The sequence below is a fragment of the Cervus elaphus genome, chromosome 1 (genome assembly GCF_910594005.1).
Source record: "Cervus elaphus chromosome 1, mCerEla1.1, whole genome shotgun sequence".
Taxonomy (NCBI): Eukaryota; Metazoa; Chordata; class Mammalia; order Artiodactyla; family Cervidae; genus Cervus; species Cervus elaphus.
The window spans coordinates 91,225,043-91,252,129 of record NC_057815.1 but is presented as its reverse complement, the minus strand read 5'-3'; the positions used below and the strand labels follow the sequence as shown (position 1 = coordinate 91,252,129).

General features: G+C 38.7%; 2 pseudogenes; one reads left to right on the top strand and one right to left on the bottom strand.

Annotated features, from left to right (window-relative positions):
* Positions 1-5,241: 5,241 nt before the first annotated feature.
* Positions 5,242-12,268, bottom strand: LOC122702687 (annotated as a pseudogene).
* A 13,882-nt stretch (positions 12,269-26,150) lies between these two features.
* Positions 26,151-27,087, top strand: LOC122710172 (annotated as a pseudogene).

Below are 27,087 nucleotides of genomic sequence, written 5' to 3'. Positions count from 1 at the left end.
ATATTAGAATTATGAATAATTGTTAGATGAAACACCTGATATGTCTGTGAAAATCCTGCAGAAACATGGACATCTATCAACTGGAGGCGACATTGGGGAATACAATGTCGAAATCCCTACTTCTAGAAGCCACACGATAGAAGCACTGTAGAATTTCATTAGAATGCCTGGTTTAAGATGCATATTTCCTTATTTTCCTCTAGGTTTTCTCACCACACTATAGCTTTCTCTGATTCCCACATGATGAACTTGTAAGAAAGATATCTTCCAAAGACCATGTCCACAACAGATCCTCTGTAAAAATACTCTGTAAGGTCTCAGCTCTGCAAAGATTGATTATGACTCTATTATTCCAGCCACATTCCTTCAATTTAAAATACTCTGTGAAAGAGTATGAGAATAATTTTCCATGATTGTTTAATATAACAGTGACTTTAGGGTTCCAAATATATGTTAAGCAAATGCATAACATTAACATTATTCAGTATGACTTTTCCAAAAACTGCTTAGATCTATATTCAACCTCATTATCACTTAGTACATCCTTCTTTAGTGAAGGTGGATTTATCAACTTCTGCTTTATAGTACATGCCTATTTCTTTATAATTTATTTCCCCATTTTATTCTTTCTTATGATGTTTGCTTTATTTTACCACCTGCTTTTATAGACATGACTCATTGTTTCATCCCCTCTGTATACAGACAAACTTTCATATTTATCACTCACAATTACTGTAGATTATTTTCCTATTATTTACAAGTATGGTTGTTACTGTCACTTTATTTCTAGAAAATTACAGCAAAACTTGAAGACAAGGCCCACTTTGTTATAATTCTTCCCCTTGCCAAAAGGAGAATTTTCTATTTCTGACTTTATGGTGAATACCCAATGAGAAAACTATGACAAAAACTATTTGAAAGAAAGAATTGGAATATAACTCCATAAACCTTCTCAGCCAAAAAGTGGTTCTTTGTGGACACTTTGTTCTATACATGTGTTTGTCTCCTACAAAGATTACTGGGTCTTTGTATTTTCTTTCTTAAGTAAAACTAAAGAGACATGAGTCAACTCACCTAAATACAGAAGAACTTGAATGAGTCATTTAGTGAAGAACTCTTTGCCAAGATTAACGAACTCCAGCAATGCTGCTGCTTGGTACTTAGAAACACACGTGAAAAGGGTAGTAAAAGCGCCCAGCATTTTTCATTAATTATTTCATATTTTATGATTTTCCAACCTGTTAAGGAAACTCAGAGATACCAAAGATAGGATAAAGCCTCAAAAGGAAATCCTGGCACCAAGCTGTGTCACAAATATATGCCATCATGACCTTAGGGATGTGAAAACTAGAGAATATAACTGAAGTACTGCCTTGATGACTGCAATTCAACTAATTATGTGTTAACACTGTCTCAGGTGGTATATTGGTTGTATATTATTTCCCTAAAGCCTTAGGGCATTTGTATTATCAACTTTACTCATTTAATCTTAAAAAATAAACAACACCATTTTAAAAATTTTTATGTGGATATAAAATACATAAATCCACAAGGGGAATTATACAGCAATAGATTTATTTTTTATTAACCCACATTTAATTTTTTAAATTTTCTTATGAAGATATATATATATATATATATATTCTTATGTTTCTAAACATATGGCTGCTAAACTATAATTATACTGTTTATTTGGTACTTTATAATATTTATATTATAAACTTTATTTTATATTTACACTATTGATTCTATTGATAGAAAACAGCTTCCATTGGCTTTTCAAATATAGAATGTTCTCAGATGTTTATATTTATTACTGAATCTAAAAAGAAATTTTGGATGATATGTTTTCTAAAAATATCTGTTAATGAAAAGGATGATATTTTCACTAATTTTGGTAACTACCCATTTTGGCTTTAAAGACACAGGTTAGCAATAATAATAACTTGATGCAGAAGGAGCTGAAGTGGAAGCAGTAAGTTTACTTTCTTGGGCTCCAAAATCCCTGCTTTATGGTGACTGCACCCATGAAATTAAAATGCACTTGCTCCGTGGAAGGAAAGTTATGACAAAACTAGGCAGCATATTCAAAACCAGAGACATCACTTTGCCAACAAAAGTCCATATAGTCAAAGCCATGGTTTTTCCAGTAGTCAGGTGCAGATGTGAGAGTTGGACCATAAAGAAGACAAAGTGCCGAAGAACTGTCCTTTCAAATTGTGGTGCTGGGGAAGACTCCTGAGAGTCCTTCATCCAGCAAGATCCAACCAGTCCATCCTGAAGGAAATCAACCCTGAATATTTATTGGAAGGACTGATGCTGAAGCTGAAGCTCCAGTGCCTTGGCCACCTGATGTGAAGAGCTGACTCACTGGAAAAGACCCTGATGCTGGGAAAGAGAGAAGGCTAGTGGAGAAGAGGGCAGCAGAGGATGAGATGGTTGGATGGCATCACCGACTCAATGCACATGAGTGTGAGCAAACTCCAGGAGACAGCAAAGGGCAGGGAAGCCTGGCGTGCTGCAGTCCATGGGGTGGCAAAGACTCGGACGCGACTTAGTGACTGAACAACAATAACAACACGCTTATTCTTCACTAGTGGAAGACTCAAAATACACTTTGACTGTGCAGCTGTGCCCTATACGGGCTCTGATTTCTCCCAAATGGTACCTCACCACCATCATGGTGCTTCTGAGGTTATGATTCTCTTAATATTCATTGGAGAAAGCATACACTCTTCTTCAAATAAATGATGCCATGACAACTGGGCGTTCACAAGTAAAATTATGGGATTGGACACTCACCTCATATTATATACAATAATTTACTCAGAAAGTGAACAAGGACTTGAATGAAAGAGCATAAACTATAAAACACTTACAAGAAAAACACAGGCCTTAAATTTCATGGCCTTGAATTTGGCAGTAGATTCTTAGGGAAACAAAAACATAAGTGACAATAAATAAATAAATAAATTGCTAAGTTGAACTTCCTCAAAATTTAAAATATTTGTATTTTAAAAACTATCAATAAAGTGAAAAGAAAAGGTACAGAAAAGAAACAATAAAGACAAAAAGTCAAATCAGATACAACACAACATTTACAAATGTCCAAGAAGCATGTGAAAATATTCTCAACTTATTTAGTTATTGGGAAAATGCAAATCAATATCATGATGAGATATCAATTTATATCCACTGGATTTGCTATAATAAAAGTATATAATAGCAATGATTGGCAAGGATATGAAGCAATCAGAAGTTATATATTGTGTCTGGGAATCTAAAATGCTACAGACACTGTAGAATAAGTTTGGTGGTTCCTCTCACATGGATGAACATAGAATTACTATTAGACAAAATGCTTAGCAGGGAAAAAAAAATAGTCTTTCACAAAGAGGCGTTAGGCTTTCCCCCCAATTTCTGGCAGATAGTATATATCTTATGTGATAGTAGAGTCTACTTAGGGAGGAGGGGCTGGGTACACCTGATATCAAGGTGTGTGCATGCTAAGTCACTTCAGTGGTGTCTGATTCCTTGCCAATCAATGGACTGTAGCCCACCAGGCTTCACTGTCCATGGAATTCTCCAGGCAAGAGTATTGGAGTGGGTTGCCATGCCCTCCTCCAGAGGATCCTCCCAACCCAGGGACTGAACCCAGGTCTCCTGTGTCTCCTGCATCAGTAGGCAGGTTCTCCACCACTAGTGCCACCTGGGAAGCACCACAGCGTATGTCAAATAGATTCACTCTACAGACTGGACGTGAGTTTACTGTGAAGTGTGTTAGTTGCTCAGGCATGTCCGAATCTTTGTAACTCCATGGACTGAAGCCCACCAGGCTCCTCTGCCATGGGATTCTCCAGGCAAGGATACTGGAGTGGGTTGCCATCCTTTCTCCAGGGGATCTTCCCCACCCAGGGATAGAACCCAGGTCTCCTGCATTGCAAGCGGAGTCTTTATCATCTGAGCCACAAGGGAAGTCCATGAGTTTGCCAGTTGGGCAAAATTAAATCAGGTTAACCAAGATGCTCTAACTGATGTTAGCAGGGCCCCCATTCAATCTACCACTAATGTTACTTACCAATGAAGTTCTCTGTTATTTTATCATTGTACATCAATAGCTATTTTATATGTAATTTGACTGACATGAAAGACTATTTTAGATTTAGCTGGAACTATTTCTGAAGTGTGCATTTCTTAATTTTATTTTTGATGACTTATGTATAAAAAAACAAATACATTTTATATTAACAAGTAGAATTTTACCAAATCATATTCAGGACTTTGTGGGGGCAGAGACATGACTTCTTTACACTTATAATGTACCAATTCTTTCTATGTGGTGTTAAATAAATGTATCCTTTAAATTTAGGCTTCCCTGGTACCTTAGATGGTAAAGAATCTGCCTTCAATGCAGGAGACATAGGTTTGATTGCTGGTCATGCAGATCCCTTGGAGAAGAGAATGGCTACCCACTCCAGTATTCTTGCCATGGACACAGGAGCCTGGCAGGCTAAAGCCCATAGAATTGTAAAGAGTCGGGCATGACTGAGCAACTAAGCACCGTCAAGTCTTTTAACTTTAGCATCTTAGTGTTGAACAACTCTTAGTTACTATGACTCAACTGATGTGACTCCCTCATCAGTTCAGTTCAGTCGCTCAGTCATGTCCGACTCTTTGCGACCCCATGGACCGCAGCACGCCAGGCCTCCCTGTCCATCACCAACTCCCAGAGTCCACCCCAAACCTATGTCCATTGAGTCCGTGATGCCATCCAGCCATCTCATCCTCTGTCATCCCCTTCTCCTCCTGCCCTCAATCTTTCCCAGCATCAGCGTCTTTTCAAATGAGTCAACTCTTCGCATCAGGTGGCCAATGTTCATGACAACTCAAATCCATTCTTCCATGACTTATAATGACTTAAAGAAAAAAAAAAAAAGAAGAAGACTCACCTGAACAGGCAAATGGTAATGTGTCTTTACTCAGAAATCTTTTCATGACAAACATGTTATCTAGAGACTTTTTAAATAGTCTAGGCTTTAATTAGGTGTTATTTATTATTTTATTGCTAATTCTCTACAGTTTACTAAGGTTGTTGAACGATGTATCAACAAGGGAATTACGTTAAATGTGTGCACTGTTTTCCTTCCTAAAAATTGGAGTTTGAAATGCTATTAAAAATGCTAGAAAACTTGGACAGTTCTCCACAGTGCTCTGAAAATGAAAACGCAAACCTAAGCTGTTTTACATTTGTTGACATAATAATTTGGTGTTAACTAGCTTCCTAGCAGTCTCTTTCACATCTTTGTTCCTGAGGCTGTAGATCAACGGGTTCAGCATGGGGATGACCACTGTGTAAAAGACAGAGGCCACCTTGACCATGAGCCATGAGCTTCTGGAGTTAGGAACACAATAGAGGAAAAGGATGGTCCCGTGGAAGATGGTAATGGCGGTCAGGTGGGAGGCACAGGTGGAAAGGCTTTGTGGCGCCCCCCCAGTCGAGGGTATCTTCAGAACAGTGATAAAAATGCAAACATAGGAGGTAAGAATGATCACCAGGCTGCTTATTTCATTAAACGTGGCAGAGGCTAAAATGATCTCCTGGCTAATGTAGGGGTCAGAGCAGGAAACAGCAACTATGGCTGCGTGCTCACAGACAAAGTTATTTATGATATTATTTCCTCTAAAGGACAATTTGGATAAAAAGCAGGTAAGAGTCAGGGAGCAGACTGTACCCCAAGAGTGTGATGCACCCACCAGTAAGGAACAAAGCTTCTGGGACATCACAGCTGTGTAGAGAAGAGGGTTGCAAACAGCCACAAATCGGTCGTACGCCATCGCTGCCAACAGGAATGTCTCTGTCACCACAAATGTGCAGGCAAAGAAGAACTGCAGGAGGCATCCTGTGAGGGGATGGTTCTGTCTTCCACAGTCAGGTTTTCTAGTAGCTTGGGTGTAACTACTGTTGAGGAACAGAGATCAACAAAGGACAGTGTCTGAGGAAGCAGTACACAAGGGTGTGGAGTTTGGGATTTATCTGATAATCAGGATCATGCCCAGGTTCCCCAGCACAGTGACGGAGTAGATGGTTAAGAATAACAGGACAAGGGGTATCTGGAGTTTGGGATATTCTGAGAAGCCCAAGAGAATGAAAGTGACTTCAGCACTCTGGTTTTCTTGGTTCCTGTGGACAAAATGTAAAAGTTGATTCAGAGACCTCTGAAGCAAAATTTGAATGAAAAGTCGTGTTATTCACTCAGTCTTGTTTTTGCAACTCCATGGACTGTAGCCTGCCAGGTTCCTCTGTCCATGAGATTCTCTTGGATGGGTTGTCATGCCCTCCTCCAGGGGATCTTCCTGACCCAGGCATAGTACTTATGGGAAAAAGAGTGCATTGAATTCTTTTTTTTTTTTTTTTAATTAGCCTCTTTTCCTCCAAAATGCCTCTATTGTCTTTTTCTGACATTAAAATTCATTCTTTTCAAAGCTACTTCCTAAATTCTTACCGAAACCTGAAATGGCACTCAGTATAAAGGGAAGTTCATTCCACATAGAATTCTCTAAAAATTCTATATCTCATTAGGAGTTGAAACTAAACACTCTGTTACTTTCACTCAGGTTTTATAACTTTATACTCCAAGAACACATATAACCCTTCAAGATTTCCTCTACATGTATAACTATGCCATTCACATATTCCCCCACTCTTTTTCTTCAGTTGTTTGTTTACATTCCTAAACATGTGATTAATTCCTGATTCCCTGAAAGTATGTTTCACTTTAACATACAAATCGTAGAGCACATATTCTCTAACTGAAAACACTTTTTCCAAAAGTCAGGATTTGTTCCCTATGTCTATGGTAACAAAGTTTGAATAGTCTAGGGTTGAAAGGGAAATCTTCACCAAGGATGAGTACAATTTCTGGTGCACACTTGTTCCTTCTTCCCCACACGCCTTCTCCACACCTGTAGCTTTTCACTCCACCTCCCACACTCTGTATTCATCAACAGGCTTGGGGCCGATGGTCCCAATTGCCCATGTAGCCCCAGGAAGTGTCAGCCATGCTCAGCTATGAGCACAGGCGCTGTGCAGAGTATTTATCTTCTTTTCTGTGCAATTACCCTGGAATAATTTTCCCATTGCAGACCCACTATGTACTCAGTCCTGTAACAGGCATTTTAGAAATTATAAAATTATAAAATCTCAGCCTCAATTTGTTTCTTAGAGCATTATTCCAGGATATAACCCATATAAGCACAAATGACAAATTATACTTCTTGTTTATTATTAAAGTTTGTATGTATAAAGGGAGTGAAAATATTGTGATTCAGAAAAACCAAAAATATTTCCTAGTGATGTAGCCTGGTGAACAATAATAAATGTGGTGAAAGATAAATAATCAGAGACTTCTAGTCAGCTAAATAGGTAACCTGGCAATTAGATTTATACACATGCTTGTCTGCCTCCTGCAAAGATTAATGGGACATATTAGAAACATATTATTTTCCTTTTAAAGTGAAATAAAAATCAACTCACCTGAGTTTAGAAAAATTTGACTGGTTCATTTAATAAAGCTTCTAAGTTTAATGGATTCCAGGAAAATTTCTGCTGAGAAGTCAATTTTTTAATATAGTAATAAGCCTGAAAAATAGGAAACTAGAGTATATTGCAATGAATATTTCAGAAGAAAATGAATTTCTCTTATAATGTATTAAAATATATTCAGACATGACAAAGAGCAAAGGAGACCAAAAAAGGTGAACCCTAACATCAAACTGTCACATATATATGCCACCAAAACCCTAAGGAGGTTTACTTTAGAGAATATTATTTAACTATTGCCTTGAGACCACAAATGGAGCAATTAGATGAAATAATGCCCTTGTGATACTTTGGTTGCATATGTATTTTTTCCCAAAGTTTGGGGAACAATTTCATCATGCACTCTAGTTCATTGATCTTTTAAAAATGTTGAACTAGACACTATATTTTTGTCTTTAAATACTTGCAAAATGCAGAAATATACTAAAGCAAAACCAGCTATTGGGTAACAATCCAAAGATTCTTAATTTTTGTTGAATTTCTGGTTGTCCCTCTGTATCTGTATCTGTGGGCTTCCCTTATAGCTAGTTGGTAAAGAATCCTCCTGCAATTCAGGAGACCCTGGTTCGATTCCTGGTCGGGGAGATCCCCTGGAGAAGAGACAGGCTCCCCACTCCAGTATTCTTGGGCTTCCCTGGTGGCTCAGCTGGTAAAGAATCTGCCTGCAATGTGGGAGACCTGGGTTCCATCTCTGGGTTGGGAAGATTCCCTGGAGAAGGGAAAGGCTACCCACTCCACTATTCTGGCCTGAAGAAATGCACGGACTGTATAGTCCATGGGGTAGCAAAGAGTCTGACACAACTGAGCAACTTTCACTTTCTCTATATCTGAGGGACATATTGATGTGTTTGATGTAAAACTTAAACAATATGAATCATATTATAGTGTTTTTTCAATCCTTTCTTTAACATTGTGTTGTGCTTCATTTTCTATAAAAATGATTGGTTTTCTTAAGATAATACAACTTGCATTACTATTACAAATATGAGCAAATTTTTTTTATTCTTACATTTATTATTGAAATTCCATTCTATTTTTCAACTTGTAGTCTAGGTTTATGGGAAGTATAGTATATTTATTATTTAAGAAGCTGACATAGCTTAACATATAAACATCTCAACTCCAGTGACTTAATTTAATAGAACAGGGAGCAGCACTTTTTTCCGGAAAAAGCTGCGCAGTAAATACTTCAGCCTTTCTGGGCCACATCGTCTCAATTTCAGCTATGCACGTCTGCATCTTGCAGCCTGGATTCACCTGTAGACAATACATAAATCAATAGGCATGCCTCTGTTCCAATAAAATTTTATTTATAAAAGACAGTAGGACAGATTTGGTTTGCAGATTACACCTTGTCAACCTATGCAATAGAATGCATTTCTTGATTGTTCAAAGTCTCAAATTATCTCCAGATCAGTAGGCAGATGCCCTCTGAGTGGCAATGCAGAGACTTAAGCTTGTTCTCAATTATGGCTTATGATAATGTGACTGGGTGCATGTGTGTGAAGTCACTTTAGTGGTGTCTGACTCTGTGCAGGGGTATGGACTGAAGCCTGCCAGGCTCCTCTGTCCATGGGATTCTCCAGGCAGAATTCTGGACTGGGATGCAGTGCTCTAGTCCAGGGAATCTTCCCAGCCCAGGGATCAAACCTGTCTCTCTTGGATTGGAAGTTGGGTTGTTTACCACTAGCGCCACCTGGGAAGTTCAACAATGGAATTGTTATGGTATAGTTATAATGTAGTGAGAGAAATAATAATTTGGTTTTAAAAATACTACACTTTTCTGCATTGCTACTGTGCATAATATTTTTGTGTTTTGCTTATTTATTTTTCATTAAGCTTTTGTCAAGCATATTAAGAGTGCTCTTTACATGTTGAGATACTTGAATAATGACCAAGATATTTCCTGATCAATAAAATCACAATAGGACTTTGAACTTTGAGTCAAACTATAGTGTTAAGGTAGATTGAAGGGGTAAGAAAGAAAAACAAAAGACATTTTAAGCAGAGAAGACAGTCTGAACCAAGGTAGGAGTTTGAATGTTCAAATGTTTTTTTCAATTAGAAGTAGAGTTTATGCAGGGCAAACTTTGGGAGATGGTGAGGGACAGAGAAGCCTGGCATGCTGCAGTCAGTGGGGTTGCAGAGAGTCTTACATGACTGAACAACAGCAAACAGTATGAGATAGGATCAGAGGACCAGGGAATCTAAACTGTGTAAAGAATGCAATTAGGATCAGTAACGGTTGCTGAGTAGAGTTGAGATAGAGTCCCATGCCCACAGGACAAGTGTGTGGTAATGAAGAGGCTGTGGCTGTAACAGCGCCGACAGTGGGAACGAACCTGGTTCAGCTTCAATGTTACGATCACCACACTCAGTGTGGTTTCATCAGTAGCTGATGTAAACAGAAAGAAGTAGCTCCCATTTTCATTTTGATTCAGAAACGAACATTATGTTCTCGACAACATCTCACTGCAGGTAAGTGAATAATTCCCAGAAACCAGCAATAATTATTCAGGCACCTAAAATGTGAACTAATAAACAATGAGGTGTAATATGGGAGCTAGAGCATCTGATAAACCAGCCAAAGGCCTGAAGACATCTGGAGCACAGAAGGAAAACAAAAAGAGACTCCTAACACTGTCTTCAAATATTTCACAGCTAAAATATGAAAGAAACACTGGCCCTTTTTTTCTGTTTCCTGAGAAGAGAAATTTAATTTTAAATGAATCAAATTCTAAAAGCAACAGGAAGCTAATTTCAGAACAACAACAATAAAAGAATTTTCTTTTTTCTCCAGTGTCAATAAACAGAATAGTGTGAATGACTCAGAGACTCTGGGTTGCCCAGTTTCACTGAAAGTATATAAGAAGGGGCTCTAGAGACACAAACTTTAATGTAAACAAAAGGAAGGGGGAGACTCCTCAGGAAGCATGCAGACAAGATATTAAACTCCACAATGTCTCTCTACATTTCCCATATTCTGTGACTGGTCCTCACATTGGCCTAGAGCTTTCACTAAGATCACTTTTTGCTTGGTGTTCTCAAAATTCTGTTTGAAAATTATCTGTATAATTCTCAAAATCCATAATTTACACATCTGTAACATGTTGATTTAACTACTCCACCTGATAAAATATCTATTACTATAATTAAGTAGTACATTCTAACCACCTTAACGCAGAAGGATTCAGTTCAATACAAACTTTATTAATCTTCGTCTATAACGGAGGAGGGCCTTCCCTGGGGACTCAGATGGTTAAGAATCCTCCTGCAATGCAGGAGACCCAGGTTCAATCCCTGGGTTGGGAAGAGCCCCTGGAGGAGGGAATGGCAACTCACTCCAGTATTTTTGCCTGGAGAATTCCCATGGAGAGAGAAGGTTGGTGGGCTTCAGTCCACGTGGTCACAAAGAGTTGGACACGACTGAGGGGCTGAGCACGGCACATACCTGAGGAGGTCATTCCTATAAGTGTAGTGGGCAAAGCATACTTTAAAAAAGTAAGAAAGTTAATTCAAAATAGCCTCCTAAATTCAGTACTACATGTAAATATGTAGTTTTAGATAGATCCCTGGGGGCTGAGATGGTGAAGATTTGACCTGCAATGCAGGAGAGCTGGCTTCTATCCCTGGATTAGGAAGATTCCCCTGGAGAAGGGAATGGCTGCTCACTCCAGTATCCTTGCCTGGAGAGTTCCATGGATGGAGGAGACTGGTGGGCTATAGCCCATGGGGTCATGACGAGTCAGACACGACAGAGCCACTAACACCTGCACTTTCCTCCCCCAGGTATGTGTGTGCAGATGCCTCTGAGAACGGCGAGTGTGAAGGCAGGCCATCACGGGCACCCTGGTGTCCGGGGTCACTCACTGGGCTCACAGGCAGTTTTATTCATCTTTCTTTGATCTAGCCTGGGCCTCCAGTCTGCCACATATTTCAGAAAAGATTCAAGAATTAAAGTAAATCTGATCATCTCAGTCCAGTATTGTTTCTTGTTACACAAGAGATTATTTTTCCCGTTAAGTTTATATACAGTTTAAATACTAGTTTGACATAATGGGAAGGAGATGTTGGTTTTATTTTCCCCCAGGATTCCCAGTTTGACCCTACATTAGCTATTTGTGGTCTCATTCTCAGCAAAATTACATAGCAGCTGGCAGAATGTTTTCATAGGATCGAAGAGTATAAAGTGCTAATCGCTCAGTCGTGGCTGACTCTTTGCTACCCTGTGGGCTGTAACCCAGCAGGCTCCTCTGCGCCTGGAATTCTCCCGGCAAGAATACTGGAGTGGGTTGCCATTCCTTTCTCCAGGGTATCTTCCTGATCCAGGAATCGAACCCAGAATCTCTCACTTTCTAGACGGATCCTTTACCTTCTGAGCCACAAGCAGCATAAAATCCCTCTCCAAATTAGTAGCAGAGAGTATGAATTAGTCTTTCCCTAACAGGTGATGCACCTAGCATGTCCACTAGATGGCAGAGTGACGCCGTAATTTAAATCAAGGCACAACTAATGTGCATTGATTGCTTTAGAGAAAGTAGCAGAAACTGAGAGAAAGCAAGATGTTCGTGGTTTAAATATAACTTTGAAAACATTTTATTCTGTGAAGGAAAACTGACCTGTCGTGTCGACCGACAGAGGATGCTGAGGCCACCAAGCCATCGGCATGGCTCCTGCACCCCCACCTCCGGCTCAGACCTGAGCCCTGAGGAGCTCTGGATGGGGTCAGAGCTGCACCCTGAGAGGACACAGAATAGAAAAGAACAGGGTGCTGGCCCTGAGCAGTTAAGGTGCAGCTCAAAGGGATGATATCAAGGAGCCCAAACTGTTCCCCCTTCCCAGGCGCAGAGAAGCCCTAAGTTCATTAACATGAGCTCCCTGGTTTTCTTTGGTTTACAGTAATCTTCTGATGGTCTGACTACCTGGATTTTGCTGCAAAATGCATGTACATTCTGACTCCTCCCTTCCCTTTTCAGAGCAGTTTCTTTGGACTGAGATGCTGTCTCCCAGGTTTGCGCTGTGCATAGCCTCTCAGTGGAGTTTGACTCTATTGTGACCCCATGGACTGAGCCCACCAGGCTCCTCTGTCCATGGGATTCTCCAGGCAAGAATATTGGAGCGGGAAGCCATTTCCTCCTCCAGGAGATCTTCCTGACCTAGGGACTGAACTCCGGTCTCCTGCACAACAGGTGAATTCTTTACTGTCTGAGCCACCGGGGAAGCCCCGTAAGTTCTAGGTTGCAGTCAATAGAATAAAAAATGATTATCAATATTTAGGTTGAGTTTTTGTTTTTGTTTTTGTTTTTGTCAGTTGGTAATTTCATTTCTCTTTCAGGAATAAGGAAACAAGTGTTCAAAGATGGTAATTTACTTGATCACATTCAAGCATCCACTCACCTTTGATTTTTATCTTTGCTTTTTCACTTTTCAGTTTTGAACTAGCAGCGATGTGTTGTCTCTTGGTCACTTACATAATCACATATTTTGGTTAATGAGAGTTAACACTTCATTTCAGTTAATTGTATAAGAAGCTAATACACAAAAATGTGGTTAATAATATGTACAGATATTAGTAAAATATTAAGATCCTTACAGAAACAAACACAATTAATATACACGGTTTCTGTGAATCCACATTCCACGTCTCCCAGATTCAACCAACTGCAATTACGTAGTGCTGTATTTAATGCTGGAAAAATGTGTGTGTAAGCGGACCCGTTCAGTCCAAACCTGTGTTGTTCACTGTGTTGTATCCTCGGTGAGCCCGTTGCCTTCTTGAGGTTAGGACAGGGACGGTTATTCATCTCAAGTGTAAAGCAGGCACTCTCAAATAATGAATGTTTTATGGCATCTTCTATGATCCACCCCACCAAGGTGGTTCTCAATAAGATTGAATAAATCATTGTAACAGTCTTATTTGACACAATTTACTATTTGTGTTCATAACTCTGTAAGGTTGTGAATAAGAATTGATAAAAATTTTCTTAGCTTTAAAGCAGGCTTACTATAAATGAAGAGGAGTTATAACAAAGTAATGGCAAAGTAATGTCTCTGCTTTTCAATATGCGGTCAAGGTTGGTCATAAGTTTTCTTCCAAGGAGTAAGCGTCTTTTAATTTCATGGCTGCAGTGACCGTCTGCAGTGACTTCAGAGGCGAAAAAAATAAAGTCTGTCACTGTTTCCACTGTTTCTCCATCTACTTGCCATGAAGTGATGGGACAGGTGCCATAATCTTAGTTTTCTGAATATTGAGTTTTAAGCCAACATTTTCACTCTCCTTTCACTTTCAACAAGAGGCTCTTTAGTTCTTTTTTGATTTCTGCCATAAGGGTGGTTGTCATCTGCATATCTGAGGTTATTGATATTTCTCCCGGCAATCTTGATTCCAGCCTGTGCTTCCTCCAGCCCAGCATTTCTCATGATGTACTCTGCATATAAGTTAAACAAGCAGGGTGACAATATACAGCCTTGACATACTCCTTTCTTTATTTGGAAGACTCTGCTGTTCCATGTCCAGTTCTAACTGTTGCTTCCTGACCTGCATACAGATTTCTCAAGAGGCAAGTTAGGTGGACTGGTATTCCCATCTCTCAAAATTTTCTACATTTTGTGGTGATCCACACAGTCAAACACTTTGACATAGGCAATAAAGCAGAAATAGATGTTTTTCTGGAACTCTCTTGCTTTTTCGATGATTCAAAGGATGATCTCTGCTTCTTCTGCCTTTTCTAAAACCAGCTTGAACATCTGGAAGTTCACGGTTCATATTCCGTTGAAGCCTGGCTTGGAGAATTTTGAGTGTTACTTTACTAGCTTGTTAGATGAGTGCAATTGTGTGGTAGTTTGAGCATTCTTTGGCATTGCCTTTCTTTGGGATTGGAATGAAAACTGACCTTTTCCAGTCCTGTGGCCACTGCTGAGTTTTCCAAATTTGCTGGCATATTGAGTGTAGCACTTTCACAGCATTATCTTTTAAGATTTGAAAGAACTCAACTGGAATTCCATCACCTCCACTATCTTTGTTCGTAGTGATGCTTCTTAAGGCCCACTTGACTTCACGTTCCAGGACATCTGGCTCTAGGTGAGTGATCATACCATCATGATTATCCAGGTCATGAAGATCCTTTTTGTACAGTTCTTCTGTGTATTCTTGTCACCTCTTCTTAATATCTTCTGCTTCTGTTAGGTCCCTACCATTTCTGTCCTTTATTGAGCCCATCTTTGCATGAAATGTTCCCTTGCTATCTCTAATTTTCTTGAAGAGATCTCATTCCCATTCTATTGTTTTCCTCTGTTTCTTTGCATTGGTCACTGAGGAAGGCTTTCTTATCTCTCCTTGCTATTCTTTGGAACTCTGCATTCAAATGGGCATATCTTTCCTTTTCTCCTTTGTTTTTCGCTTCCCTTCTTTTCACAGCTATTTGTAAGGCCTCCTCAGACAGCCCTTTTGCTTGTTTGCATTTCTTTTTCTTGGGGATGGTCTTGATCCCTGTCTCCTGTACAATGTCACAAACCTCCGTCTATAGTCCAACAGGCACTCCGTCTGTCAGATCTAGTCCCGTGAATCTCTTTGTCACTCCAGTGTATGATCATAAGGGATTTGATTTAGGTCGTACCTTGAATGGTGTAGTGGTTTGTCCTACGTTCTTCAATTTAAGTCTGAATTTGGCAATAAGGTGTTCATGATCTGAGCTATGAGGGAAGCCCACTTTTCATTGGGGGGACTGGAATGCAAAAGTCAAAAGTCAAGATATACCTGGAGTAATAGGCAAATTTGGCCTTGGAGTACAAAATCCTTGGGTTTCAACTCCCAGTAGCCACAGGACTGGAAAAGGTCAGTTTTCATTCAAATCACAAAGAAAGGCAATGCCATAGAATGCTCAAACTACCACACAATTACAAGGAAATGGCAACCCACTCCAGTACTCTTGCCTGGAAAATTCCACGGACTGAGGAGCCTGGTGGGCTATAGTCCATGGGGTCGCAAAGAGTCGGACATGACTGAGCGACTTCACTTTCACACACTAGCAAAGTAATGTTCAAAATTCTCCAAGTCAGGTTTCCACAGTACATCAACTGTGAACTTCCAGATGTTCAAGCTGGATTTAGAAAGGGCAGAAGAGCCAAGGATCTAATTCCCAGTATCTGTTGGATCATAGAAAAAGCAAGAGAATTCCAGAAAAACATCTATTTCTGCTTTATTGATTATGCCAACACCTTTGACTGTATAGATCACAACAAACTGTAGAAAATTCTTCAAGAGATGGAACTACCAGACAATGTTATCTGCCTCCAGAGAAATCTGTATGCAGGTCAAGAAGCAACAGTTAGAATGGGTTGGAACCAGTTAGACTGGAAAAGGAGTATGTTAAGGCTGTATACTATCTCCCTGCTTATTTAACTTATATGCAGAGTACATCATGAGAAATGCTGGGCTGGATGAAGCATAGGCTGGAATCAAGATTGCCAGGAGAAATATCAATAACCTCAGATATGCAGATGACACCACCCTTATGGCAGAAAGTAAAAAGGAACTAAAGAGTCTCTTGATGAAAGTGAAAGAGGGGAATGAAAAAGCTGGCTAGGACAACACTCTGAACATTAAGCTCATGGCATCTGGTCCCATCACTTCACGGCAAATGATGGGGAAACAGTGGAAACTGAGAGACCTGGATTTTGGGGGCTTTAAAATCACTGCAAATGGTGACTCAGCCATGAAATTAAAAGATGTTTGCTCCTTGAAAGAAAAGCTGTGACCAACCTAAGCAGCATATTAAAAAGCAGAGACATTACTTTGCCAACAAAGGTCCATCTAGTCAAATTTATGGTTTTTCCAGTGGTCATGTATGGATGTGAGAGTTGGACTACAAAGAAAACTGAGCACCTAAGAATTGATGCTTTTGAACTGTGGTGTTGGAAAAGACTCTTGAGAGTCCCTTTGACTGCAAGGAGATCCAACCAGTCCATCCTAAAGGAAATCAGTCCTGAATATTCATTGGAAGGGCTGATGCTGAAACTGAAACTGCAATAGTTTGGCCACCTGATGCAAAGAACTGACTTATTGGAAAAGACCCTGATGCTGGAAAATATTGAGGGCAGGAGGAGAAGGGGATGACAGAGGGTGAGGTGGTTAGATGGCATCATCGACTCAGTGGACATGAATTTGAGTAAGCTCCAGGGTTTGGTGATGGACAGGGTGGTCTAGTGTGCTGCAGTCCATGATGTCGCAAAGAGTCAGACATGACTGAGCTACTGAAGTGAACTGAACTGAAGATTAAATTGCAAGTTTTAAAAAAGGGATAGGGGACCTGCTTGGTGGTCCAGTGGTTAGGAAACCACCTTTAGTGCAGGGGACACGGGTTCAGTCCCTACTTGGGAGCTAAGATCCCACATGTAGAGGAGCAACTGAGACCCCACACTGCACTGAAGCATCCAGGTAGAGTAATGAGAGATCCCTGTGCCACAGCTAAGACCCGATATGGCCAAAGTAACTGATTAATTTAAAACAACAGGAGAAACAAACATTGTGTGATTCCATTTACATGAAAGATAAGAAGCAGGTTCCTAGAGGCAGAGTGTATTACAGGACATCAGTTAGAGGGATAGGAGGCTGAGGAGTTATTATTAATGGGTGCAAAGTTTTTGTGTGGAGTGATGAAAATGTTTTGGAAATACGTAGTGGTTGCACAATATTTTAAATGTAATTAATGCCACTGTTTTGCACTTAAAGTTGTTGAAGTTTCATTTTTTAAAATGTTAATACATTTGAGGAATATGGTCTCTGGAGCCTGCATAAAATGCTGTCAAAGAGAAAATATTCTCAAAATGTTACTGAGAAATAAGACAAACATGAACAATCACAAAAAGGCTTGGTATTATCTTCCATTACAGGGATGAGGTATATAAGGGAGATGTTTGGGTGACTTGTTGACAGAATAATCAACAGTGAAGGACACTGAGAAGTAAAGAATAGATTGTGACAACTTTTCAAAGAGGTTTTATTATTAATAGACTTTAGGAGATGCATGCTAGAATAACCAGCATCCTCCACAAACTGTCAACTGGGGCAGCATCAGTGCTTTCCTTTTACCTGCAACTCAGAGTTTCCTTTTCTTTCCTCACCTCTTCTTTCTGAGGTGTGGGTATTATGAGCTTTCTTTCCAAGTCATTAGGGTTTTGCTCACAATTGTCACCATATTAAAATAGAAGCTGATTTGTGCTTAGTTTCCATATACACATAGGGAAAATATGGCTTGGTCGATATAATTATTTTTAGGTCTTTGAATAATGTTCCAAAAGTTCAGCTTCACTTTGGTCAAATTATCCCAAAGGGAATTTCCAACCTCACAGAGATACTGCAATAAGTGTCTGCAAGTTAAGTATCTCCCAGGTAAAGTTTTTTAGAAATCAGATAGGAACCTTGTGTTGTCTTTGTTTTTATGTTCACCATAGAATATAATAAAAGTGTTATTTAAAGAGAAATAAAGAAAAGTTGCCAACATAAATGCTGATGGTGCCCCATTTTATTCTCTTAAATATTAAAATAAAACTGGAAAAAGCCTTTTGAGTTTGCTTAAGAAAAAAGCTGGACACATTACCTTAGAGAGCAGGTAAGTTCTCTTTTCAGATTTCTTCAAAATTATTTGTATAATGAGACATATTACTACATAGTCATAAAATTTACTGGTTAACTTAAGGTATGGTACTGTGAAATACTACATGTACCTTAGATTTAAGCCAAATATCTGGTGAGTTGGACATGAGTTGACTTTTCTTTAATCAACCCACAATTAATTACTATTGCTTGATCAATATGATTTTAGAATTAATTATCTAAATATAATTTAATGATCATTTGCCCTCTGGCTAATGTTTGTAAGAAAACTTTAGCCACATTTACATACAGTCAATATTTGAAACTATTGCTCTACCTACCTGGTAACATAGAGCATCTCTTTCATGGTTATATATTTTTTATACAACTCATGTGTGATAACTTACCCTTCCTATGTCAGTTGCATAAAGTAATAAACAATAACAGTAATAAACATTTTTTCATAACTTGGGGAATATTAAAGGGAAACAAGTAAAGCAGAAAGTCGGTGACTTATATTTCTGTTAAGGATACAGAAAATCTGTTAAGGAAAACCTCAAGTAGTACTGCTGCTGCTAAGTCACATCAGTCGTGTCCAACTCTGTGTGACCCCATAGACGGCAGCCCACCAGATTCCCCCATCCCTGGGATTCTCCAGGCAAGAACACTGGAGTGGGTGGCCATTTCCTTCTCCAGTGCATGCAAGTGTAAAGTGAAAGTGTAAAGTGAAAGTGAAGTCGCTCAGTTGTGTCCAACTCTTTGCGACCCCCTGGACTGTAGCCCACCAGGCTCCTCCGTCCATGGGATTTTCCAGGCAAGAGCACTGGAGTGCACAGAGTATGTTAAATCACTCTGCTCTTACTTTCTATTAATTGCCTGAATGTGCCATATTTGTAGCTTGAGTTTCTCATTCCTGTATTAACACCACTTATTCTATTGCATTTCAACCAAGACAGAGCTATTTATTAAAATAGGAAGTTAATGAAGTTGATCTGAATAATTATTCAGAATAAATGAAAGAGTGGTGAATGGAGCATGCTCAGATTTAGTTCTGTACATTTTGGAAACCACCCAGGCTGGAGACAACCAGGGTTTTAGGGCAAGTGACTGAGTTTGAATATATTAGACTACTCTTAAGGGTCTAGTCTCCACAGTAAGCCAAGGGAGTGAACAATGGAGAAAGGTTACAGGGATGGGTTTGTGTGAACTTCAAATGATTTTTACTAATAGACAGAATACTAGGAAAAATTAGAAAAACAATCCTAAGTTGATCTTTCTGAGTCTCTATCTTTCTGAAGTAAATATGATTATAAGATTCTGTGCTTTTATGTCTCAAAACAATTATATTGATAATGACACAATTAAAATTAAGTTTAATTTCATTCTATCAAATATTGAAATAAAATTATTTCTTTGACAAATACATACTGAACACTTAAAGTATAGAGTGAGGATATAATGAGAAAACTAATATAATTAATAATTTAATTCATGATGAGACAAAGTGCACTACAATTGATTAAATGAGGAATGTATTGTATAATCTAATACATCAAATCCTTCATAGTTCATCATTTCATTATCCAGTCACAATCTTATTATAGGAGAACTGGGTAACTAACTTACTAAATGAGAATTTCAGTGAAGTCTCCTAGGTGATTTTAGTCTTTTTTCCACCTAGTACAACTCTTGGCACATAGTAGTTGATAACTAATTAATAATGAGTTTTATTTTCCTTTCTTTAGAGGTTAAACAAGTAAGGTGGCTCAGAGTTTACGTAATCTGTTCCAAAGTTAAGCATTCACTATTCAACATAGATCTGAAATGCATGAATTTTGTTTTGTTTCATTTTTAATTTTGTTCATTTCAGGTAGAAAATGAGGCACTGGTCCTAACTCTCACCAAGATAAGATTTTTTTAGAGAGATAAGCTAAAGCGTTTAATAGTATCTGACAATAATCAGATAAAAATATGAAGCAAGGTAATTAGTTCTAAGAACCATAAGACTTAGAATATTTGGGCAACCACCGCGTGGTGGGCTGTCGTTAGTGAAATCTACCTGGAAGTAGCTGGAGTTTAATACTCTGTGATAGTATTGAACAAATATTGATTTGGAACTGCTCGTCCAGCTTCACTACTTCATGGAATCATTAGAGATTTCAGAGAACACTTAAGTATGAACCATAGATGACATAGATTTCCATATACCTGGATTGGATAAAAGGAACTTAAAATAGCACTCTCTAAAGGATCCAAATTAAAGGAGAGCTCAAGGAGTTGTGCTTCTTTCTGAGACTGGATCAGTTAATCTTATAAGAGGTAAGAGAGACAATAACCTGGTGAGGAGTTGTAAATTTACTCTGATTTGTTTGGAAAACAATCATCATCAACATTCAGCTGATGACTCCTCAAAATTTACGTCAGAACCATGGACAATAAGTTCAGGTCCAGCAGAGATCCTTAAAGATATAGTTTAACTCCCATTGCTCATTGATGCCTAAACTGAAATACAAAAAAGGGATGTGGCATACTCAAGTCAACAAGTTAGAAAATAGTACAACGAGATGAAGGAGAAAATACTTTGCTTCATTTTAAAGAATATCTTCTCTTAAGATGATATAATACTTATTTTTTTAAATGTGAAAATGCTGTGATACTTTTAGACATGAGTCATACTTTTTTATTTCTATAGAAATAATTGAAAATAGGAGAAATGCTTTCAAGTTGTTCAGGAATGCAGGCTATAGTTTTTCAGTCATGCACTATACAGTTTTTATATTTTAAAAAGCAAATTAATTTTTAGGAATTTTTCACATATTCCCCTCTCTTCCTAATAGAGTAGATTGAGTGCATTTACATGATTGCTATTTTAAAAAAAAATTTCAATTTTGCCTGAAATATTCAAATATTGGTAAGACAAAATAACCTGCATTTTAAAAGTATTTGTTTATTTTCTTGATAATTCATAATCATTTCATTGATTTTCCACTTTTAGTGCAAACACTCATCAAAATGGCATTTACATTGTCTTTTTCAAATATAATTTGGTCTGTTATCTGATAAAGAGTCTCACAGAGGCAGAATTTTAGACAAATAGTAAGGGGGAAAAAAGGCTGAGAAAATGTAAGTTAACTGATCATGCAGCAAATCAAGTATTATATAAAGAATAATCTGTGATTGAATATTTAACTTGCAGTGTTTCCCACAAAATCAGAAGAAGAATAAAATTTAGGGGAGAAATTAGAATAGAGAATTACATGCTTTTAAATTATTGGGAATGATTAAAAGCCTAAAGCATAATTGTTAGTGCTGGTTGAAGGAGACGGCTTATTTGACCACTACAAATATCCCCTCTTCATTATTCAGTATGATACTATTTAAATGTCATCTTGTGGGCCTTGATGGTAACTCTCATACACCAGATAGATTTGCAGTTTTCCTCTTCCAAACCCCACTTTATGTACACAGATTTGAATGGCAATTTCTCTGAAAATGAAAAAGAAGGAGAGGAGCATTACAGATTTGAAAATGAATTATGAATATATTGGCTCTGAAGTTTGGAGTGAGTGAAATAAAATATTTTAAATACTAAGGTTCTGTGTTTTATATAGTTGAAGTAGAGAATTTTGGTGTGATTTAGTGTGATGATTAATTCTCAGTAGTTTCCCCTAGTCTATGCTTCTTGAACTTCTGCCAATAGAAAGCTATTGGTTTGTTCAAAGGTGTGATGGTTATAAACACATTATTAGCACTGGTCTTACATTACTTTATAGCAGTGGCTAGGAGGAGAGGAGGTAAAAATAACAGAAATTAAAGAGAGAAAAGCCTGCCTGAGATACTAAGATGTGTGATGTAGGAACAGAAAGAAACAAACATTTTCAAGATGACTGATTATTAGGAAGAGTTGAAGAGTTTGAGTACATCAGTTAGAAAGAAGAAATTTATGCAAATGAATAAGACACTGTGTAAAACCAAAACTCAAGTGAAACCTACTATTATCCTAAAATGCCTTCAGTTCAGTTCAGTCACTCAGTCGTGTCTGACTCTTTGAGACCCCATGAATTGCAACACACCAGGCCTCCTGGTCCATCACCAACTCCCAGAGTTTACTCAAACCCATGTCTTTTATTGACTCGGTGATGCCATCTAACCATCTCATCCTCTGTCGTCCCCTTCTCCTCCGGTCCTCAATCTTTCCCAGCATCAGAGTCTTTTTTTTTTTTTTTTTTTTTTTTTTTTTTTTTTTTTATTAGTTGGAGGCTAATTACTTCACAACATTTCAGTGGGTTTTGTCATACATTGATATGAATCAGCCATAGATTTACACGTATTCCCCATCCCGATCCCCCCTCCCACTTCCCTCTCCACCCGATTCCTCTGGGTCTTCCCAGTGCACCAGGCCCGAGCACTTGTCTCATGCATCCCACCTGGGCTGGTGATCTGTTTCACCATAGATAGTATACATGCTGTTCTTTTGAAATATCCCACCCTCACCTTCTCCCACAGAGTTCAAAAGTCTGTTCTGCATTTCTGTGTCTCTCTTTCTGTTTTGCATATAGGGTTATCGTTACCATCTTTCTAAATTCCATATATATGTGTTAGTATACTGTATTGGTCTTTATCTTTCTGGCTTACTTCACTCTGTATAAGGGGCTCCAGTTTCATCCATCTCATTAGGACTGATTCAAATGAATTCTTTTTAATGGCTGAGTAATATTCCATGGTGTATATGTACCACAGCTTCCTTATCCATTCATCTGTTGATGGGCATCTAGGTTGCTTCCATGTCCTGGCTATTATAAACAGTGCTGCGATGAACATTGGGGTGCACGTGTCTCTTTCAGATCTGGTTTCCTCAGTGTGTATGCCCAGAAGTGGGATTGCTGGGTCATATGGCAGTTCTATTTCCAGTTTTTTAAGAAATCTCCACACTGTTTTCCATAGCGGCTGTACTAGTTTGCATTCCCACCAACAGTGTAAGAGGGTTCCCTTTTCTCCACACCCTCTCCAGCATTTATTGCTTGTAGACTTTTGGATAGCAGCCATCCTGACTGGCGTGTAATGGTACCTCATTGTGGTTTTGATTTGCATTTCTCTGATAATGAGTGATGTTGAGCATCTTTTCATGTGTTTGTTAGCCATCTTTATGTCTTCTTTGGAGAAATGTCTGTTTAGTTCTTTGGCCCAATTTTTGATTGGGTCATTTATTTTTCAGGCATTGAGCTGCAGGAGTTGCTTGTATATTTTTGAGATACCATTCACCATTGCAACAAAAAGAATAAAATACTTAGGAGTATATCTACCTAAAGAAACAAAAGACCTATACATAGAAAACTATAAAACACTGATGAAAGAAATCAAAGAGGACACAAACAGATGGAGAAACATACCGTGTTCATGGATTGGAAGAATCAATATTGTCAAAATGGCTATACTACCCAAAGCAATCTATAGATTCAATGCAATCCCTATCAAGCTACCAACGGTATTTTTCACAGAACTAGAACAAATAATTTCACAATTTGTATGGAAATACAAAAAACCTCGAATAGCCAAAGTAATCTTGAGAAAGAAGAATGGAACTGGAGGTATCAACCTGCCTGACTTCAGACTCTACTACAAAGCCACAGTCATCAAGACAGTATGGTACTGGCACAAAGACAGAAATATAGATCAATGGAACAGAATAGAAAGCCCAGAGATAAATCCACGAACCTATGGACACCTTATCTTTGACAAAGGAGGCAAGGATATACAATGGGAAAAAGACAACCTCTTTAACAAGTGGTGCTGGGGAAACTGGTCAACCACTTGTAAAAGAATGAAACTAGAACACTTTCTAACACCATACACAAAAATAAACTCAAAATGGATTAAAGATCTAAATGTAAGACCAGAAACTATAAAACTCCTAGAGGAGAACATAGGCAAAACACTCTCCGACATAAATCACAGCAAGATCCTCTATGACCCACCTCCCAGAATATTGGAAATAAAAGCAAAACTAAACAAATGGGACCTAATGAAACTTAAAAGCTTTTGCACTACAAAGGAAACTATAAGTAAGGTGAAAAGGCAGCCTTCAGATTGGGAGAAAATAATAGCAAATGAAGAATCAGAGTCTTTTCAAATGAGTCAGCTCTTTGCATCAGGTGGCCAAAGGATTGGAGTTTCAGCTTCAAAATCAGTCTTTCCAATGAACACCCAGGACTGATTTCCTTTAGGATGGACTGGTTGGATCTCCTTGCAGCCCAAGGGACTCTCAAGAGTCTTCTCCAACACCACAGTTCAAAAGCATCAATTCTTCGGTGCTCAGCTTTCTTTATAGTCCAACTCTCACATCCACACATGACTACTGGAAAAACCATAGCTTTAACTAGGGAGAATTTTGTTGGCAAAGTAATGTCTCTGCTTTTCAATATGCTGTCTAGGTTGGTCGTAACTTTCCTTCCAAGGAGTAAGCGTCTTTAAATTTCATGGCTACAATCACCATCCGCAGTGATTTTGGAGCACAGAAAAATAAAGTCAGCCACTGTTTCCACTATTTCCCCATCTATTTCCCATGAAGTGATGGTACCTGATGTCATGATCTTAGTTTTCTGAATGCTGAACTTTAAGCCAACGTTTTCACTCTCCTCTTTCACTTTCATCAAGAGGCTCTTTAGTTCTTCTTCACTTCCTGCCATAAGGGTGGTGTCATCTGCATATCTGAGGTTATTGATATTTCTCCTGGCAATCTTAATTCCAGCTTGTGCTTCCTCCAGCCCAGCGTTTCTCATGATGTACTCTGCATATAAGTTAAATAAGCAGGGTGACAATATACAGCCTTGATGTACTCCTTTTCCTATTTGGACCCAGTCTATTGGTCCATGTCCAGTTCTAACTCTTGCTTCCTGACAGGTTTCTCGAGAGGCAGGTCAGGTGGTCTGGTATTCCCATCTCTTTCCGAATTTTCCACAGTTTATTGTGATCCACACAGTCAAAGGCTTTGGCATAGTCAATAAAGCAGAAATAGATGTTTTTCTGGAACTCTCTTGCTTTTCCGATGATCCAGCGGATGTTGGCAATTTGATCTCTGATTCCTCTGCCTTTTCCAAAACCTGCTTGAACATCTGGAAGTTCACGGTTCACGTATTGCTGAAGCCTGACTTGGAGATTTTTAAGTATTACTTCACTAGCGTGTGAGATGACTGCAATTGTGTGGTAGTTTGAGCATTCTTTGCCTTACTGAATGTCTAAAACAAATATTTTTAAAGTTTGAGATGATACCTTTTGAAAAAATAGAGGTAATTATACTTTGCTTGTTATCCTTTTGTTTGACTATAAAATATCATATCCTATCTGTAAATTAGGCACACTTATAAATTAATCATGTCTGTAAATTAGGCACAACAGATATATAACTGATTTTGGCCATGTATATATACCTCAAGATTCCAAATTGGTTGATTTTTTTTTCTACTTATCACATTTCCACCTAGGACAGATGGAAGGAAATTTCTCACATATAACATTATCCACATATAAGTGCATTTGTATTTTCTGTCAAAGTTTCATTTCTGTGTCTATTTTCTCAATAACAAATGGTGAAAATAGGAAACGGATGACCGCTTTTTTTCTACAGTACCATTTCTTGAATTCTATCAAGGCATAATATCCAGTTATGTTTGTTAATACATGCTAATAGAATGGTTGCATAAATATGCTTGCTACATTCTACAGTGTTTGTTTTTAAATCGGGTATCAAAGTTGTTTATCAGGAATTAACATTTTCCAGAAAGGGACAAAAAGAATGCAAGAAAAGCCTTTCAAAATAAAAATCAAATCTTTTTCTTCAAGTTTTGAATGCTTTCCATTATAAAATGCCCATGACCAGGAATAATATACATCATCGTATTTACATATTTATAGATTGATAACTATTTAATTTCAGGTAGCTACAAACTGCTCTGAGTCATGGAAAATAGGAATAACATTACAGAATTTATTCTCCTAGGACTTTCTCAGAAAAAGGAAATTGAAATTCTCTGTTTTTTACTGTTCTTACTTTGTTACACTGCAATTCTGATTGGAAACCTACTTGTCACGATCTCGATCACCTCCAGTCAACTTATGAAGCAGCCCATGTATTTCTTTCTGAGTTACCTCTCCTTCTCAGACCTTTGTTACACCTCCACTGTGACCCCCAAGTTGGTCACTGACTTGCTGGCAGCAAAGAAGACCATTTCCTACAAGGGCTGCATGACCCAGCTCTTCACCATGCACTTCTTTGGGGGCATCGAGGTCTTCCTCCTCACGGGGATGGCCTATGACCACTATGTCGCCATCTGCAAGCCTCTGCGCTACACTCTGATCATGACCAGACAGAAGTGCGCTGCCATGATCGCTGCTTGCTGTGCTGGGGGGTTCCTGCATTCCTTTGGTCAGTTTCTCCTGGCCATCCTTTTACCCTACTGTGGGCCCAGCGAAATAGATCATTACTTCTGCGATGTGTATCCTCTGCTGAAACTGGCCTGCACTGACACCACCAGAATCCGTCTCCTCGTCGTCGCCAATTCGGGCCTGATGGGCCTGGTGACTTTCGTGGTCTTGTTGATTGATGTCTTACGCTGTGATCTTATACACGGTCAGGTCCTACTCTGTAGAGAATCGCCGCAAAGCTCTCTCCACCTGCAGTTCCCACATCACTGTGGTGGTCCTCTTTTTCGCTCCTTTATTCTTCATTTACATTCGACCAGCAACTACTTTACCAGAAGACAAAGTGTTCGCTCTTTTTTATACCATCATTGCTCCCATGCTTAATCCTCTAATCTACACGCTGAGAAACTTGGAGATGAAGAATGCCATAAAGAAACTCTGGTGCCATATCGCAGTAAGAGAGGAAATGAACTAA